This window comes from Giraffa tippelskirchi, chromosome 8 (assembly GCF_054371585.1).
Source record: "Giraffa tippelskirchi isolate mGirTip1 chromosome 8, T2T-mGirTip1v1.2.pri, whole genome shotgun sequence".
NCBI lineage: Eukaryota > Metazoa > Chordata > Mammalia > Artiodactyla > Giraffidae > Giraffa > Giraffa tippelskirchi.
Window position 1 is genome coordinate 4,348,845 of NC_137282.1, and position 17,368 is coordinate 4,366,212.

The 17,368-nt window shown below is 39.8% G+C and overlaps 1 protein-coding gene across 12 annotated transcripts in view; it reads left to right on the forward strand.

Annotated features, from left to right (window-relative positions):
- RARB (retinoic acid receptor beta) overlaps positions 1-17,368 on the forward strand; it is a 1,227,259-nt gene that overhangs the window by 272,465 nt on the left and 937,426 nt on the right. For all 12 annotated transcript variants that reach the window (XM_081521062.1, XM_081521064.1, XM_081521065.1 and 9 more), the window contains one exon: positions 1,753-1,926. The gene's annotated coding sequence lies outside the window, so the exon portion shown is untranslated. The remainder of the gene's footprint in view (positions 1-1,752; positions 1,927-17,368) is intronic.

Here is a 17,368-nt window from a genome sequence, read left to right on the forward strand (position 1 = left end):
TTCTGCGGCGGCTGCTGTTTGACTGTCCTCCACCTGCGCCATGAGGGACGCTTTCTTTCCTGGGACTCCCACTTGTCATTTTTCTGAGAGTCTGATGGAGTCTGTGGAGGAGAGCTTGACAAGGAAGCTTCAAACTTCCTGTGTCCTCAACGGTTCCACAGTCTCTCACCAGCCCCTATTCCGCGTCCACCAGTTCATTAACTATTCTTACCTATGTCAGGCTGCAGCTGCTCCAGACGAGCCAGTGTGCAAGTCCCATCTCTTCCTACAGGCATCTGTGTCCTTAGATTTTAGCTGATTGGTTTGTAGCAACATCTGCTTTCTGATGTTTTCAAGAAAAGTCACCAACGTGCGGCGTGTTTGGCTCTTCATTATTGTGCTCATAAGCTTGGGAGTACCCCTCTCCCCATTCTCCCCAGATTTCTACATTCCAAGTGGAAACTAGACGTTTGTTGACTCTTTCAAGATAATTTCTAAAATTAGATTCAGACTGGGAAAGTATAATTTTCAACTGTTGAATGACTAGCGTCTACAGAGCTAGAAGCTTAGTGCTACTAGCATTTTTTTTTTTTAAACAAGGTTTTCCCACAGGCAACAGTTCTTCTTTCACCCTTCAAATATAAAAGATTGTAAGATATATTCCATTGCACCGTGACGAGACAAAGTAAGACTAACTGACACTTTTCTTTGGCATGGGAGAGCAGAGAAAAATTCCTTGAAGAAATGAATACCTGTCTTTATCTAAAAAGATGTCAAATGTTGCAATTCCTCAATTTTGCCTTGCACCCACTTTTATTCACATTGTCTTGGATGAGCCAATCACATCAAAGTTACTATTGAGTATGGTTAAATTTTATGTTGATTTCACAGGGGAGAAAGAGAGGGTTTTCCTTGCACATCACAATTATATTTATACTATATGGCTCATAGTGTTCATAAATCCATTAGACAACTGTCTTCATGGTTCCTCCTGTTTCCTGCACTTCTTAAAAACAATGTTAGGGAACTTCCCTGGTGACCCAGTGGCTAAGACTCTGTGCTCCCAATGCAGGGGCCTCGGTTCAATCCCTGTTCTGGGAACTAGATCCCACATACAGCAACTAAGACTCAGAACAGCCAAATAAATCAATGCATGTTTTAAGTGCTGGGACAAGTCCCCGTTTGCTGGGACAATTCCGCTCTGCTCTCACGTGCGCAAGCCCCACTGACCACTGCGCTCAAGGGTCAAAATGCCCCTTAGGAAGAAAAAGGCACATAAGAATATGGACAACACTTCATAAATGTAGAGCATAGAGCAATAAAAAGCCTCTCTTCACTAAATTTATTAGAAAGTCTTTCACATAACAGAAGCTATTTTAAAAAAGAAGAAAATGCTGTTAACTTTCAGAGTCTGTGCCTGACCTTTGGAAATGGTACTATCAACAGGCTGATTTTACTTTCATTAAAAAAATGTTTTTAACATAAAGCTATCTTAGTGCTTTGTTGAGTCAACTGCCTTTATTTCATGCTAAACTGAATTCTTAAATTTGAAATAAAGTGAACAATAGAATTAAGAAAAAAATGCTCCTTAATTGTATTTTCCTCTCCCTACTTCTTAGAAGATATTTAAGATATTTTGTTGACACATATTGCCCATAGTATGCCTTTTGGGTCTTTCCTCAACTTTAATTTAATAAAGGATCTTTTTCCAAATACACACAGTATTTTTCCCAAGAATAATTCTGGGAAGTAATTTTATCCATGTTATTATAGATATGCCAGAAAATAGGAATTATAGAAGAAAGAAAATTGGCCTCTTCTATTACCCCATGGATCTGGCTTACAAAAATGAAACAGAGGAGACACCCCCTCTCACATACTGACCGCTGGCTCAGCATCACGTTTCCTACTGGGAGTGGAGGCACCTGATCTGTGCAAGTGGGTTTGGTAAGTGTCGCCAATTTACCCTTGAATTGTGGCACCTGGTGGATGGGACAGCCTGGTTTCAAATTTATCCTCCTCACCCTCATCATAAGTGGTATCTGCTTTACAAAGTGTTCATATTGTTGCACAGCTGCCCGCCCCCCACCATGCCCCACCTTCTTTCAACTGTTTAGAATATCAGGGGCTCTTGGTACCCTCTTGTACAAAGTCCTTTGTGCTCTTTAGATGAAAAATGTTACCAATACACAAGGTAAAAATAGCGTGGTAAAAGGTAACGATTGACATTCAAGGTTTAAGAGCCTTTCCTTCCTCTAACATCTTGCAAAAGATATACCACTGCCTCATTGACCTGATGACACACCCCAGAGCATTTGAATTTTTTAAAGGAGGTCTTAGGATAAAAGGAAGTCATTCCGCATCATCACTTGGGATTGCGCTATTTAAAGGTCATCAGAAAAGCATCTTCCTGACACATAACATCAATGGCAACCTCTTGGTATATGAGCTGATGATATGTTGTTAAAAGCATTGTGTCACAAATGGAAATAAGAATGTTTGTTGTCAAATATTTTCTGCTGCTTGTACAAATACAAAAGATAAGGTTCATGGTATTTATTCTTCTGTCTCCTAGTATATGTGAACATTCCTATCAGAGTTTTATCTTTATAGAGGTATCTCCAGTAGAGATATAATAACCTTGAGTGGAGTTTTTAACCACTGGAAAGGTAAATTTTAGTGTTTGTGGCCAATGTCAAAAATAATAATGAAATTTACATCTGGCTTTAGAGTGACGAAGAGTAGTTGCCCGGGGTCATATGAAATTACGTCTTCCCACGGGCCTCTGGATGATATGGTATCGCCTTTATTAAAATTCAGGGGCTTCCCAGGTGTTGATTTATTAAAATCATCTGTAAGCAGTTTTTTATGAAATGATAAATGATAAAAATAATTTTAGGTGATCTTTAAATATGAATCTAAGAATGTCAGAAATGTATCAAAGAAAAGGGGTAATTGCGATAGAAATTAAGTTGGAAGGTAAACAGTTTCAATGTATCATCCCTGAGCAAAATCTTACATTTTTGTAAGTTCTACTTTACATACAATACAGCTTATTTCTCCTGATAAAATTGGATTTGAGTAAAGAGCTGTGAGAGCTCATATTCTACAAGGACCATCAGACAGGAACAAATTAAAATAGAGTTTTGTCTCCTTAATGCAAAATTTCCCAATAAGTCAGTCGTTTATCCTCTCTGTATTGAAAATAATTTGCAATATGAATTTGCATTTAGATTAAGCTTTGATTGTTATGGACAGTTCTAGTTTTGAAAATTTTGTAGTTCAATTAGAATCCAAAATATTGTTTAGTAGCTCATGGTTCTATATTAGGTATCAAACCACTTGACACTTTCCGTAGTATATTATTTTTTTTCTGTTATTTGCTATTCTGTCAATATAGATTGTGAAACTGACTGAAATTATCTAGGTCCTGTGTAGTACTAACCATTCTCCCATTGTAATCATGTCTTTTAAACACTGGAACTCTGTTTCCCTTTTCCTTTATTATGCTCATCTGGTAAAACCCTAGCCTTTGTGGAATCCACACTTCCTCACATCTAAACTGGCTCATATGAACATGGCTGAAGAAAAAATCACAACCCTCATGACTGGTTTCGATTTATGGAAATGATTGTAAACTTCAAATAGACACTCAAATAACAAAAAATAACAGAAAAACAAAGCCATCAATAATGTATAGGAAGAATCATACTTTTTCTCATGTACTAAGAATCCAGGGGCTGGCAGCTGCAGGCCAATTCTAAACTCAAAATGTCAGGGTACTAGGCGGAGGTCTCTTGGTTTTTCTAACACAGTTTTAAGGTGGCCACAGCAGCTTCGAGTGCCACAATCCATTTGACACAAAATCACAGGCCAGCCACAGGACTGTTATGCAAAGATTATTGCAAAGAGTATTACAAAGAGTGTTGCAAAGAGTATTGCAACTGTATTGCAAAGAGCGCTTCTCTTCATGTAACCCTTCACTTACTAGAGAACAAAATTCTTTCTCAGAAGACACCCCCTAATAACACATGGGCTCATGCCCATCCCTAGATCAGGCTCTGGGTCCACTTTATTAGAATATCACTCAGCCGTAAAAGGGAATAAGTGTGAATCAATTGAACTGAGGTGGATGAACACAGAGCCTGTCATACAGAGTGAAGTAAAAGTCAGAAAGAGAAAAACAAATATCGTATATTAACACACATATATGGAGTCTAGAAAAAAAATGGTGCTGATAAACCTACTTGCAGGGCAGGAAGAGAGACTCGGATGCAGAGAACGGATTTGTGGACACAGCGGGAAATGAGAGAGTGGAATGAATTGAGAGAGTAGCCCTACCATCTGTCACTACTATGTGTAAAATAGATCACTAGTGGTAAGCTGCTACACAACACAGGAGCCCAGCCGGGCGTTCTGTGATGACCTAGAGGGGTGGGGTGGGGGTGGGTGGGAGGGAAGCTCAAGGAAGAGGGGGTATATATAATGTATATATATAATTATGACTGATTTGTGCTGTTGTATGGCAGAAACTAGCACAACATTGTAAAGGAATTATCCTCCAATTAAAAACAATTTTTTAAAGCAATAAGAAATTAGAAATCAAGTCTTCTCTGCCTAATTCCCTAAATATAAAGGTGTGCTTTGCTATTGAGGATGAAGGGTATGGGGAAACATGCAGTCAGGCAAACAGCTTCTGGTGTAAATGTGTTCCAGTCCTTTCCTTGTGGGACATGCACACATATGCATCTTCATATTCAGACCCACAGTGGCTAAGTTTGGGTCATGAATAATAGTTGTAGCAAGAAGTAAGGTAAGAAATTCTGAGAAGTCATGACAGTCATTACGTATCAGCATCCTCTTTTGCCTAGGTGCTCTAGGAAATAGGGAGAAAGTCTTTCACAGTTACGATTTGACTTGAGAATCATCTTTCAACGTGGTCTTACAGTTTATGAATCTAAATATTGCTTGACCATGTGTGAAATTTGCTTGCTAATAAATACTATTGATTTTTAATGAAGTTGGGCTAGTTCATTTTAAGTACAATTAGTAGATATATATGCAAAGGTTCCAAATTGAACCTCCGAGAATTCATTTACTAATTGTTAGTGTCTGTTAAGGAGATTAGCTAACATCTAATCACTAGATACAGTGTATATGGTATTTTATCTATCTAGTATAAGACTTTGAAATACTTCGTTAAAACTGATGCTATTTAAAGAAGACAGCAGAATCTCTTTTCATTTCAAAGGTGAGAATTATTCATCCACGTTTAGCGAAAAGTGAATTTCATTGGCATGTGTGCTAAGTTGCTTCAGTCATGTCTGACTGTGTGACTCTGGACTGGAGCCCACCAGGCTCCTCTGTCCATGGGGATTCTCCAGGCAAGAATACTGGAGTGGGCCGCCATGCCCTCTCTAGGGGATCTTCCAGACCCAGGGATTGAACCCATGTCTCTTATGTCTCCTGCCTTGGCAGGTGAGTTCTTTACCACTAGCACCACCTGGGAGAAGCTGGTCAAATATCTCCAATGCACCATCTATTATGGATTTAAAGCTAAGTCCAAAGCAAATGCTAATTTCCTCAAAGGAACCTCAGGCAAGAGGAATAGATCAGGTATGAGTACAATATCAAAGTGATATCAAAATTCAAATTTATTTTGAATTCTCACAATAAGTGAATATCAAATAAATGTTACTTCCTCTCTTGGTAAAGATTTGTATCCCATAATTACATTGATACATGTGTTGTGTCAGTGGCAGCAGTGAAATTCATAGTATTTTTATGTGAAATGCACTGTTTTATTGCATTAATTCACATTTAATGTGTACACAGTAATAACCATAAAGTATGATAACCAAAGTTATATATTTTCTTCAGAACATTCATTTAGAAAGCTTTCAAAAGTGTCTGAGGAAATTAAAATATCAGTCAGTTTACCTGCAGGATATAGAGGAAAAGCAGAAAGCAGTATAATATCTTTTATAAGCCACCCGTTCCTCCTCATATACTGTTCTCACTTCTGGCTGATAAAATACAATAGTCATAACTCTGTACATATTTTTTTAAGTATGGTACACAAAACAAAGGTTTCTGGAGAGAAGGAAAATATACCTCCATCAGTAAAATTGCATTACTCCCATGATTACAAGCAGAGGGTTGGAGGTACGAGAAAGCAGTGAAGGTCCCAAAGCCTTTCTTGGTAATGGGCCACAGAAAGATGGCACCCATAAAGACAGGGAGGCTTGTAAGAGGATGTGGAGGCCCTAGGGATGTTGAGAAATTACAAATGAGCAGGTACCCAGAAAACAGAACAAGAATGAAAAATCTTGGTCGTATTGAGGTCCAAAAAAATAAATAAAACACAGCAGCATGTAATTTTCTAAAATCTGTGAAAGAGGAAACCAAGTAACGGCCAGTTTAGACTTGGTGAACACAAAAAGTTCTAGCAATACAGACGCCTGCCTGCACCTTTTTCTTTTGCTTACTCTTCTAAGATTTGAACATTCTTGCTGTTTACTACTCTGCTTTAGGTATTCATGTAAAAGTGGTTGCAAATTGAAGACGCAGTATTCTGTATCCTTCAAGAAGGCACTCAGGACAACTCCAACACCTCTGTTTCTTCCCTTAGTTGAATTTGTGTTGCCTCATATCATTTATATAGTTTTCTCATTAATTCGTTCTTCATTCATTCCACATTGAAGCAGCACTGTCCATGGGCTTCCTTGGTGGCTCAGGTGGTAAAGAATCGACCTGCCAACGCAGGAGACTTAGGTTCAATCCCTGGGTCAGGAAGACCCCCTGGAGAAGGAAATGGCAACCCACTCCAGTATTCTTTTTTTCTGCAATCTTTAAATCTTTATTTATTTATTTTAAATTAATTTATTATAATTGTAGGCTAATTACTTTAATATTGTGGTGGAGAATCCCCATGGATGGAGGAGCCTGGCAGGCTACTGTCCATGGGGTCACAAAGAGTCAGACAAACTGAGCGACTTTCACTCACTTCCATGGGTTTAGTTTATCACTGTATCATGTTCTAATTAAGACCTGTAAAATCGTAACAAATCTGCAGTTGGATATTTGTGTCAATGCTGAAAGTAATTTTTAAAAGTGCAACTCATGAGCACATCATTTTTAAGAATACTTAACTGGAGAGAAAGGCTCAGCAGAGGGCAGAGCCGCTTTCCTCACTGCAGCGTTCAGCTCCTCGTCAGAATAATCCCTGATTTCCTTCAAGGTTCGTTTAGAAAAACAAAATACACATGTTGGCATATGCTTTTCTAAAAGTATATTTAAAAATCTAAAGAAATGGAATGTGTATACATACATATGCACGCTCATGGTGTATATACAGACCTAAACACAAAGGTGCTCTGTACACTGCATTTTCCTCTTAACTTGGTGTCAAAGCATGAAAGTGTCACGACAGGTCTTGGGATGGTCTCCACCAGCAATCCATCTCCCTCCTTTCTGGGTTCCTAGTCAGACTACACTTATGATACTCACGCAGTTAGGTGTGGCCAGTTGAATTCTGCCGAACCATTATGTGGGACTGGGAGAGATGCATACCTCCGCCATATCTAGTCCATAAAAATATCCATGTGCACACTCCGCTCCCACGTTCTATCTGCCACCTGGATGTTAATGGCCAAGGTGACAAGGAAAGCCAGGTGTTGAAAACAGCAGAGTCTCTATGACTCTGGATGTCTGAAAGAATGCAAGGAACAACCCCCCCCAGCCTGCTTACCTTGACCCCGCCCAAAACACTCGCAGGGGCAATAGCATGAGCAAGAAATGAATTTCATTATGTTAAGACCCTGAGTTCAGAGTCAGCAGTTGGTGTTGCCATAAACCTTTACATGCAGGCAGGAAAAAACTAACTGTTTTTAATGTCTAAGGAGCATAGTTCATTGTTTACAAGAATCATTACTCATTTAAATTACCCCTTGTTGGTAGGCATTTAAGTTGCTGGTAGGGTTTGTTATTAATGATATCAGGAATAATCTTGTATACATGTTTTTGCTTCTGAGTATCTCCATAGGGTAATATATCAAAGGCACTTTTAAAAACTTTGGTGCTTCGGTAGCTATACTAATTTTTCCTTCAAATTATTTCTTTCTATAGTATTTAAACATGCTTCCTTTTTCACATCTTCATGGACACTTAGGTTTTTCAAAAGTGTTAATTCTTTTTCAGTCTAGTCAGTGAAAAATAAATTTCATTACCTGAAACATTGTAAATCAACTATACTTTGATTTTATTTATTTTTAAAATTTTATTGGAGTGTAGTTGATTTACAATGTTGTGTTAGTTTCATGTGTACAGCAAAGTGAATAAACCACATATATATGGATATATATTTTTCAGATTCTTTTCTTGCATAGGTTATCACACACTTCAATTTTTAAAAAACATTTTTGAATTCTAAAATTTTAAGTGTGATTGTGTGTCTTTTGGTATGATTTTGGTCACTCGTATTTCTTTTTCTACGAGCTGAATGCTCATGCCCTTTGTAGATTATCTAAAGGGCTATTTGTCTTTTCATGTTGATTTATAGCAGAACTATAAGCTGCTTAGGAGAGATCTCATCAGATATTTCTTGGCTTCATTCTCTGTGCAGAATCTAAACACTTTTGAGCAGCTTCTGCATAGTTAGACATATTTACAGCTTTGCACTTCCCATAGTGGTATCGACCTCTGCATTCTGTGGAAGAAGACTAGAGGCTGAAGAGAGTTAAATAGCTTGCCAAGGTCAAATAACCACTAGGTGGTGGAGCTGGATAAGGACCCAGAATCTCCAGTATGAGAGCCTGCACTTTTTCTACAAAATAATTGACTTGTATTGAGTAGGTTTTCTGTGCACACCTACTAGAGTGCTAAATCAAAAGGGCCCTGTATAATCATCATCATTATTATCCATCATCTATCACTCATCATCAGTTATCAATAAATATCCATCAATGAATGGTGCTAACAACCAAGAAAAATGGATTACAAAGGGTGTTCTTTAGAGGTACCAATGGAAGACATCTAAATATATAACACGTTCTAAGAAAATGCCTAGCATTGAGATGTAGGTGAATCTCTAACACTGCCGGCTAGTTCATTCCAGATGTTGTAAAAATTGAAAACACTGGTGTCCTGGTGTCCTGCTTCAATCACTCGTAAATTCATATGAGAGCACATTTGGGCACGCTATGCTAGGTGCTTGGAATACAATGAAGAACCATTAAGTTCCCATCTTGGAGAAGCTTACATTTTTCTGGAGTAAATTTGAAGCAAAATTATAACTCAAGTAGAATCCAGAACTCCTTTTCTATATTCTTTACAGGGTACTGGGAAAACACTCAGAAAGGGGTCAATAATTGCATTCGGAATTTCTGGGAGCAGGTTCACCCAAAAGATGAAGTTTGATCTGGATGTGGGCAGATGAGTGGATTTCCTGCATAGGAGACTTCAGGAGCTTTGCTGACATTTGGAGAATCATTAAGAGTTGGAGCAACTAGCACTTTTCACTTTAGATCATTAGTCAATACCTATATCAGGAAAAATGTACTGAAACATATGAAGATAAATATGCTATGGTTATGGTGTCAGATACCACTTGGTAGTGTCAGTTTCCAGAATTTAGGAGGTTACAGTGCTCTATTTATACTTTCCAGGGTCTGCAGCCTGGAAAGGACTCAATAAAGCTTTGTTGAATTGAATGGGTTTCTGAGATTCATGTCCACCACTCTTGGGGCTAACTAGCATTCAGTCTGATAAGGAGTGCTATGCCATTGGTTACATCTTCTGACGGAACAGAACCAATTTAGAAGGAAAAGAAAAGCAAAGACACCATCACAAACCTCCCAGCAGCATGTGTGCTTTTTAGTGGCTCTCGGGGTGTACGAGCCTCCTCTAACTCTATCCCTAACTCCTGTGCCAGGAGTTAGAGAGAGGTGTTTACCAATGATTTACATTCTCTCTACCCACCGCCAGGGTCCATGAGGTAAAGCAGCGGTCCCCAACCTCCAGGCTATGGACTGGTACCTCCCATCAGATCAGTGGCAGCATTAGATGAGATGAGATAAGAAGTAAAGTGCACAATAAATATAATGTGCTTGAATTCCCCCTAAACCATCGCCCATCCCAGTCCATAGAAAAATTGTCTTCCATGAAACTGGTCCTTGGTGCTTAAAAGGTTGGGGACTGCTGATAGAAAGTTGTCAGGAAAGGCCTCCCCAGTCAGGGACTGCCCGTCGCAGCCCCCTTTACTTCCAGATGGGACCACATGGCCGGTTCTTCCCAGTGAATGAGTGGGGTTGGTGTGTGTCACTGCGGGCCCTCCTGGCCCTCGCATACACAGCGGTCCAGCTGCCAACTGCCAGCACCTGCATTTCTTGTCCTGAAGACAGTCCCCCAGGGCTTGCTTTGCCCACTCACATAAGCAGGTTAGAAGTTGGAAGCTATCTTCCTCATCCTTCAAGTGAGAAAACTCTGAGCCCATGATTTACAGTGTATCCCAGAATTTCCCAAACAAGATCAACCTCTGGCTGCCCGCAGTGGCGCCTTGTTGAGAATATACCCCTATTAGTTGACTTCCCCTCCCTGTCTCACTCCCTCCACTGCCCTACCAGCGTTGAGACATAACATCTCAGAGTCAGACTCTGGAAAATGCAATGTAAGATTGTATATTTCCTCCTAGATCTCATATTTTTCCTTGTTTCACTCTTTTGATTTATTGGATTACAATCTAATAGTATTCTAGGAAGGATCAACAGAAGGAACAATTATTAATTTTGATTCCATGTGTCAAAAAAAGAGCCTTCACACTAGATTTATAATTTAGCTATCTGCATTAAGTGATAAATATTACATTACATACAATAATTAGGTAAAATTATAGTGATTTTCAAAATTAATTCCCTTCAATTTTGGAATATATTGCACCACTGTTTTTCAGTTTCCAGTGTTGTTCTTGAGAAGGTCAGTATTATTATAATAATACCGCCTCTTCTGTTTGTAATATATTCTCTTTCTGGAAGATTCCAGAATCTTCTCTTTATGCATATTTCTGCAATTAAATGATTATGTGCCTTGGTATCGTTTGTATGATTCTTCATTGATCTGGACTCTCAAGGAATTCTTACAAAGCGGAAACTCCTGTCCTTCAGATCTGCAAATATGCCTTCTATTATTTCTGTATAATTTCCTCCCCTTTGTTTTCATCTTCTCTTTCCCTAAAACTCTTATTATTTAGATGTTTGACCTCCTGAATAGTTCTCAAATTTCCTTTATTAAAAATTCTTTTTTTAATCATTTTTCATGAAGTTTTATTGAACAATGCCTCAACTCTATTTCTCAATCTTCCTATTTTTTTTATTTTAGATATGATATCATATGTTTGATGTAAAAAAACCTGCCATTATAAGCAGAAGTCCTAGAACTATATCTACATATGTATGGCTTTTACAAGAGGGTTACTAAGGGGGAAAGGACAAAAATATGGTTTCATGTGCACACCTCCTATGGACACAGATCCAGTGGTCACTGCTACTTGCCTTGCTCACCTTGTTCCTAGCCTAAAAATATTGGTACTGTCAGTAATAATGATAATGATATTTGTCAGTCTAGTTAGGAAGATGGAAATGACTCTAGTTATTTCAAACAGAATTTAACCAAAGGATTTGTTTATAAAAGTGTTGGAAAGACCAGGGAATCAAGAAGAAAGAGGATGAAGTGATACTTAGAGACTAGTGAGAGGGGCTAAGGTCTAGATTGATGCCCCTAGAGCTGCAGGATAAGAAGGAACAGTGGTGATTTGTGGAATCTACGTGGGCTGTGCTGCTGAGGTGCTGGGGTGTCACTAGTAACACAGCTGTTATCAAACCACCACCACTGTTCCCCTGCAGGAAGCCGAGAGCCTACACTCCTGCAGACTCTGTAGGAGCCTTTGGAGCCCAGTCTTGCTGAAGCTGTTGGAACTGCAGCTGAGCTTCTAGGGCCCATAATTTGTTTCTGCTGCCACAGCTGCCATAACCAGACCACTAGTGCAAAACCCAGCAGTCCCCTACACCTGCTTGCCTCTGTCCCCGCTGCTGCAGCCAGAGTCCACGAGCCCATGTTTCTGAAGCTTTGGGGATTCTGCCCCCACGAGTTCCAGAGACAGAAGCAGAAAAAGGAAAATGTATTATCTTTTCCACTGCCTTTGACTCCACCAATATCTCCCAATGGTTAATGGTTAACAGGGGCTAATCAGAAACTACGTGGCAAAGGAGTCAGGGTCACGAGGCTTTGAGGTAAGAAAGTTGGAGACGGAGCTGAGAGTCTAAGAGCAAATAACCAAATATCTACACTTCTTATGTACTAAGTAGGTACCAGGATTATACATACATCATCTCATTTAATCCTCACAACGACCATTAAAAGCTTATATTTGAGAACTTCCTTGGTGCTTCAGTGGCTGAGACTCTGTGCTCCCAATGTAGGGGACCCAAGCTTTGTTCCGGTCAGGGAACTAGATCCCACATGCCACAATAAGACGTTCATGTGCTGCAACCAAAGATTCCGTGGCCACAATTAAAGACAAAGATTACGCAAACTAAAGAACCCACATGCTGGAACGAAGATGGAAAATCCTGGGTACGTGGTGCAGCCAAACAAATATAAATAATAAGAAGTCCAAGAAGCCCAGAGCATCCCATACAGGACAAACCCAAGGTGAAACACACCAAGACATATATTAATCAGACTAACGAAAATGAAACACAGAGAGCCAATACTAAAAGCAGCAAATAACATACAAGGAGATCCGCATAAAGATAACAGCTGTCTTTCAACAGAAACTCTGCAGGCCAGAAGGGAATGTCAGGATATACTCAAAGTGATGAAAGAGAAAAATCTACAACCAAGATTACTCTACCCTGCAAGTATCTTATTCATATTTGAAGGAGAAATCAAAAGCTTTAAAGACAAGCAAAACCTGAGAGAATTCAGCACCACCAAACCAGCTCTTCAACAAATCCTAAAGGATCTTCTCTAGACAGAAAACGTTTATAAAAATGAACCCAAAACAGTAAAGTAAATGGTAATGGGATCACATGTAACAATAATTACCTTAAATGTAAATGGGTTAAATGCTCAAACCAAAAGACAAGGACTGGCTGAATGGATACAAAAACAAGACCACTATATATATTGTCTACAGGAGACCCACCTCAAACCTAGGGACACATACAGACTAAAGTGAGGGGCTGGAAAAAGATATTTCATGAAAATGGAGACCAAAAGTAGCAATATTCATATCAGATAAAATAGACTTTAAAATAAAGACTGTTATAGAGACAAAGAAGGACACTACATAATGATCAAGGGATCAATCCAAGAAGAAGATATAACAATTATAAATATGTATGCACCCAACATAGGAGCACCACAATATATAAGGAAAATGCTGCTGCTGCTGCTAAGTCGCTTAAGTCGCGTCCGACTCTGTGCAACCAGGCAAGAACACTGGAGTGGGTTGCCATTTCCTTCTCCAATGCACGAAAGTGAAAAGTGAAAGTGAAGTTGCTCAGTCGTGTCCAACTCTTAGCAACCCCATAGACCTCAGCCTACCAGGCTCCTCCGTCCATGAGATTTTCCAGGCAAGAGTACTGGAGTGGGGTGCCAGTTCCTTCTCCAAAGGAAAATGCTAACAGCTGTTAAAGAGGAAATTGACAGTAACACAATTAATAGTGGGAGACTTTAATACCCCACTCACACCAATGGACAGATCATCCAGACAGAAAATTAGCAAGGAAACACAAGCTTTAAATGATACATTGGAACATTTAAACCTAACTGATATCTACAGGGCATTTCACCAAAAAACAGTGGACTTCACCTTTTTCTCAAGTGCACATGGAACATTCTCCAGGATAGATCACATCCTGGGCCAAAAATCTAGTCTTGGTAAATTTAAAAAAATTGAAATCTTTTTAAGCATCTTTTCTGATCATGATGCTGTAAGATTAGATATCAGCTACAGGGGGAAAAAAAGCAAACTATAAAAAACACAAACATATGGAGGCCAAACAACATGCTTCTAATTAACCAACAGATCACTGAAGAAATCAAAAAGGAAATCAAAATATACATCTAAACAAATGATAATGAAAACATGACGACCCCAAACCTATGGGATTCAGTAAAAGCAGTGCTAAGAGGGAAGTTCATAACTGTGTGTGTTTTTAAAGTAGCTACATTTGTTCCCCACGTTGTAGGGATGAGGAAACTGACTCAGGGGTGTTGAGCGGAGAGTGCGTAGCTGGGGAGGTGGCAGACTCAGGATGCTAACGCAGGTCCGTCTCATACTAAGTCACGAGCTCATCATCATGTTGCTTCCTTCAGAGTGTCCGTGAACTACCCTTCAAGTCTCCTGGCTGCCCTCTGTAAGGTGGTCATGGTTGGTCATCTCCCCTTCAGACCAAGAAAAGCCCCTTCTGCTTTTTATGAACAGCGTTTCACAGAGTAAAGCTTTATCCTAGGTGACTCAGCAAATTTCTTGACCCTTGCCACTCAAAGTGGAGTCTATGTAGCAGCAGCACCAGCATTAGCTGCGAGAAGTGAAAGTGCTGACTCTCAGGCCCCCCTGCCCACCCTGGACTATGGGATCAGAACCAGCATTTTCATAAGAGTGCAGCTGGTTTCCTAGAGTTTGAGAAAGGACGCTGCATGCCTCATCCCTCTCCTGCTCAGAGCACGCGCCTATATTCTGGGAGGGGAGGAGAGCTGATGGGGTGGGTGTCACAGTATCACATGCCCATGAAATCATTGCTCCCTTGTAAACTGTTTCTTGGCTTTTTGATTGAGCCATTCTGCCAAAGTTTTTCTTCATTTTGCTACGGTCTGATGCTAAGTGTACACCAGTCCAAGGTTTCTTTTATTCGTCCCTGAACCTCATATAGACCTACCGGGTATCTTCATATACGATTGAATGCTTCTGGGCATGCCATGATAGAAAAGATTCCCGCCCTTCTACATTCTAAGTAGCAGGAAGCTTATTTTCCCATGATCATATCAGAACACATGCTAATTCCCACTCTACTTGCACTACTCATTCCCTGTAGATGGGAAGCAGATGGTTGTGTACCAGCAAGCAGAGAGAAATGCGAGACTACACCCTTAATGCTTGCGTTCGCTCCTGCTTCTTGTTCTTTTGTCTGCTCTACGTGTTATGCCAGTATCGCAGCAGTGCTGCTTGCCCCTCCACCATGGGTGACAGAATTAATGTATTACACTTGTGTGATTACCTTCACTCCATTTCTGGGAGCTACTGCCAAAATCCAGATGTCTAAAGAGCATGATATGAATAGACTTTTCAGGGAAACCATAGTCGTATTTTGAAGCAATACATCAATGTTTATTCTGCTTCTTGAACAGCTTCTTAATTCTCATTGGAGTTTATTAGTCACCCTTGTTCTCAGTTGATTAAATTTGTTTGTAGTTGCCTCCAAGATTATATTGATAGATATTCCTCTTTACAATTTAAAAGGAACATTTTTGCAGCTGACAGAGTAAGACAAATGGAAAAAGTGAATGCCCCACACTGTATAGATCTGATTCATCTTCTGCTCATCTTCTTATTTATTTTTGCCATGATTGGGAACAAAATGAACAGAGTGACGTTGGGTTTATTAAGATAACGCCATTAGTTTTGATTTATGGTCTCATATTTTTGAAGCCAATACAATGCAAGATAAAAGTTAGCTGCTGTCATCTGTACAGTCACTCTGTTTTATGAGTTAATTATTTTAGGGTACATTATGACCGGCGCAAATTAAAACAATATGGAGGGAAAGAAAAGGTATTTATTGTAAAAGTCTATTCTGGTTACATTTAACTGGTTCTCTTTAAATATGGATACTTCCAAGGAGTAGGAAATTTGTATGACCTGCAATATGAGAGCAACGGGTCTGTTGAGCAATTTTTATTTCATTTGCACAATATAGGGTATGTTTATTCTGTGCCGTTACTGGATCATACATAATCTTTGTAAGGTTGCAGGAAAGAGAAAAAAAATCAAATAAGCTTTTGTGGAATAATAAAACAAACCTTTTTTTGGCTGTTCTTTCTGGTCTTACGGTCAATTTGAATCACATTCTCCAAGATTAGCTACAGGATGGGCCATGTGGGGAGCCAGGCATGGGCTCAGCTGCACTATCTGCATGACCCCCTTTGTTCTCACATGCTGACACCCACTGCACAGATGTGAATGAGTGGATTCACCAACAAACACTGCAAACAGCCCTGAAGGTTGGAGCTTGTAGACACAGGTCCGGTGCCCACATAAGCAGGGCTGCTGTCTCTGCTTGACCTAAGTCACCGGCCATGGTGGCTTTGCTTGGGGAGCCCAGATGTGTCATTGTGAGCAGGAGGCACTTATGCCTTCACAGATTCTTTTCCATCCAGGGATCAAAGAATCCCTTTTCCTCCAAAGTAGAAGAATTTAAATAATGTTTTCGTAAGTTGCTTCTTGGATGTTGCATAAATCACACAACGTAACTTTCAGGAGGGCAGTGTTTTATTCAATGCCCAGAGCGTGGCTGGCTCCTAAGGTCCCCTGTAAACATCTGTGGAAGAAGTGCATGCAAAGGGAGCAATAGTTGTATTTAACATTGTTGGGAAAAGGGAGGGTCGGGAAGTACGTGGTAACGGCAGTAAATTGGAGAGTCTAAGTTCTGCCTTTTTAGGATCCATGACGAGGAGTGTTTACCACTGCCTGCCTCCTAGATGTGCGGAGAGGGTGATCTAGGCGGTGCGTTAAGTGCTACAGAGCCAGGAGATGCGCTCACAGTTCTGCTTCCTTAGTGCTTGTTGTGTTTGCTAAGGGGTGGGAAGAAATATCAGACCCTCTCAATGCTCTTTATTTTTTTAACGTTTTATGTTGTATTGGAATAGAGCTGACTAACAATGTTGTGATAATCTCAGGTGGACAACAAAGGGACTCAGCCACACATACATGTATCCATTCTCCCCCCAAAGTCCCCTCCCATCCAAGCTGCCTTGTAACGTTGAGCAGAGTTCCGTGTGCTATACAGTAGGTCCTTGTTGGTTATCCATTTTAAATACAGTAGTATGTACATCTTTAATTTTCTTGAAGAGAGATCTCTAGTCTTTCCCATTCTATTGTTTTCCTCTATTACTTTGCATTGATCACTGAAAAAGGCTTTCTTATCTCTCCTTGCTATTCTTTGGAACTCTGCGTTCAAATGGGTATATCTTTCCTTTCCTCCTTTGCCTTTAGCTTCTCTTCTTTTCTCAGCTATTTGTAAGGTCTTGTCAGACAACCATCTCGCCTTTTTGCATTTCCTTTTCTTGGGGATGGTCTTGATCACTGCCTCATGTACAATGTCACGAACTT